Here is a 3,229-nt window from a genome sequence, read left to right as displayed (position 1 = left end):
ATGGTTCTTGGACATATTCAGGAAAACGGGCAGCTCCGAGGTATAAGGCCACAAGGCCCAGGAGCCAACAAACCTCCGACAGGCCTCCCATGAGCTTTGACAGTTGGGGGCCAGAGAACATATGAGTGACCCTGAGCAGAGCACATGGCTGTAAAGGCCTGCAGGGTTTCCCAAGGTTAAACTAGGGACTGGAGGTGACAATGGCCTTACGTTACATACTTGACATTTTTTAAGCTACTGCACGGATTTTTCTAAATACAGCATTTCTCTCCATTCTTGGCAATAAAGGAATTGTGCTGATGGAGTGGTTCTTAAGTTCCCTGTTGGGGTGAAGGAAGATAAAAGAGTAGGAGTAAGTCTGACTCATGTCTGTGGATTTATACTATAACAAGAGTCATTTATTTTTATAACAGCAAGTCAGGCTTCATCCTTGAAACAAAAAAGTCCACTCAGGATTATCCGTTTAGGGCCAGCCCGGTGGTGCAAGCGGTTAAGTGTGCGCACTCCACTTGGCGGCCCGGGGTTCGCAGGTTCGGGTCCCAGGCGTGCACCAATGCATCGCTTGTCAAGCCATGCTGTGGTGGCCTCCCATATAAAGTAGAGGAAGATGGGCATGAATGTTAGCCCAGGGCCAGTCTTCCTCAGCTAAAAAAAAAAAAAAGAGGAGGATTGGCATCGGATGTTAGCTCAAGGCTGATCTTCCTCACAAGAAAAAAAAAAAGATTATCCATTTAAAAAAATTAATCTGAACTATACATGACTTTGAACCAGGAATAACACTATGAGTAGATTTTTATAGTGAAGAAATTGTCCTAGCCCATTTATGAGAGGTTTTTGGATGAAGCTTAGGAACATACAGTAGGTAAAATAATAACTGACAAGTCTAACTTATTACCTCCAAGGATCCAACTCAGTACAGAAGAGATGGCCCCAAGAAGGATGGGAGAGTCAACCGCTTGTGACCCCCACAGTACAAAGAAAAGCAGAGTTTTGTATGCATAAGATGATTTCTTATAAACATTACCACTGGCAGAAAGATTCGGGCAGCATCCATGCAGATCTCTTTGCAAGTTTAAATTGAAATCGTGGCATTGGGTTGGTCACATTGGGTTGGTCACAGTTTGTCAAGAGCTGGACTTCCCAATTTAGGACGTTCTGCCCTCGGTGCCATTACTTTCCAGGATACGGTTGCAAGAGTAAAGTGAGAAGAAAATTTACCAGCTGGCTAACTGTTCAACAAAGCTGCTGATGGGACATCACTAGTGTGTTAAGGCCATATTGGGTCCAGGTTTGGAGATCGGATTCTGGGAAATGAGTTCACACTAACCAAAAGCAAATAAACTAACAAGCAATCATATAGGCAAATGAGAGTTCAAAGGGAACTAGAGTGCTTGTGCCAACTGGTCAACCCACTCTATTTTTCCCCGGGACGCTATTTGAGAAACCAAATTAAGGTTTTTAAGCAAACAGTGTGAGCAAAGGGAGGTAAATGATGCTAAAAGTTAATATCATCAAACTTTGAAAGCATGCTGCTGCCTTCTTTCTAATACCTCTGCCAAGGGACCAGATTACTCAGGTGGGTGAGTTAAAGCATTCTGGCATCCCTTTCCCTGGAAGGCTGGAGATGCACGGGTGTACTATGTATACCGAAGTTCTCAAAGTGTAGTCTGGGGACCACTGGAGTCTCTGAAATCCTTTTTGGGATGTCTGTGAGGTGAAAATTATTTTCATAATAATACTAAGATGTTATTTGCCTTTCCTAGTTTTCTTTTCTCCAAAGGGTACAATGGAGTTTTCCAGAGGCTGCATGACATGTAATAGTCATCACTCTGACAGCTATCAGAAGGTGTGCTTGTGTATTGCTGTGTTTTAAAAATTTCTCCATTTTGATTTACTATACAATAAATATCAGTAGATATAACCCACAGTTTAAAAAGTTCTTTAGGGCACTCAATATTTAAGAACGTAAAAGGTTCCTAAGACCAAAAAGTTTAAGAGCCATTGATATAGACCATCATTCTCAGTCACCGTACTAGAACACTAGCAAACACCAGAAGGTTATTCTTTTTGATGAAATTTTGGAAACACCCTAGTACTATAGATGAAGACTCCTTAATGAGATTTAGGAAACACTCTATCTGACTAGGTACATAGTATTCAGATTACCTCAAAAGCTCCAAGTAATTGTGCTTGGGGCATGTATGCTCCTCTACTGCATGAGTATAGGTGTCCCAAACTCTCTTACTGGATATGTTAAAAAGGAAACATTTTTGTCTGTGATTTGTCTGTCCTTTGACAATTATCTGAAATAAGATCATAATTCACACATACAGCTTCTACCGTGAGAGGAAGTGGGTACTATTTTTGGAGTTCTTGAACTCCAACTGAACTGAAACCAAGAATCATAGCCTACCAGTAATATATGGCAATCAAGCAAGTTTTTCTGGTTTTGGAGGGTTGTTTTTGTGTGTGTATGTGTCTGTGCAAGAAATGAGGTCGATTTAGGCACCAAGCCATTTGTTAGATATTTCTGAAGCTCATTCTTCAAAATACAGTCAGCACAGAGGTTGGTTCTCACGTCAGACCAGTGTCCATTTAGTCAGGATCTTGGGATTCCACAAGGCCATTGCCTCCTAAGGAATGGAAGGTAATGGAAGGCCTTTTTAATATGAGCCCTCTTGAAGCTGGACATGGAGCATATGTGCCCATAAATATAACATTTGCAAGCCTAGATTTTTCCTTTGTCCACCTCCCACTGCTAACACATGGACCAGGACAGAGCTAGAGATATACAGCCTCAAACCAAAGTAATCAAACTAAAAAATACAAGCATTTGGTTTGGATTTGACTGAATAAAGGTTAGATGAACATCTGATATACACAAGGCACTAAAGAAGGTGGCCTCAGGAGGGCAAGACAGATAGTTCCTGTCCTCGAGGGTTGCAATAACTAGTCACTTGCCACTTTTCAGTTATTGCATCACAGTACCCTCTGTATCTACCAGAGTTAACTGACAGAGATAAGGACAGAGGGTGACCTCCATTTCTCTCCTTTATTCTTAATAGGCTGAATTCGTGAGGGACCTCCTGGAGTCGTCTCTGGCCCCTGCTCTGAGGGAAGAGCTGAAATAATTTTCACAGAAAATTCACGTCGTAGAAACAGCAGGATGTTATCTATTATAACACAACTGAGAATCTTTAACAAAATTAAATGATTGACACTCAAAATG

This window comes from Ceratotherium simum, chromosome 2 (assembly GCF_057802395.1).
Source record: "Ceratotherium simum simum isolate JZ-2026a chromosome 2, ASM5780239v1, whole genome shotgun sequence".
In the NCBI taxonomy this organism is placed as follows: Eukaryota; Metazoa; Chordata; class Mammalia; order Perissodactyla; family Rhinocerotidae; genus Ceratotherium; species Ceratotherium simum.
Note: the sequence above shows the minus strand (reverse complement) of the source record.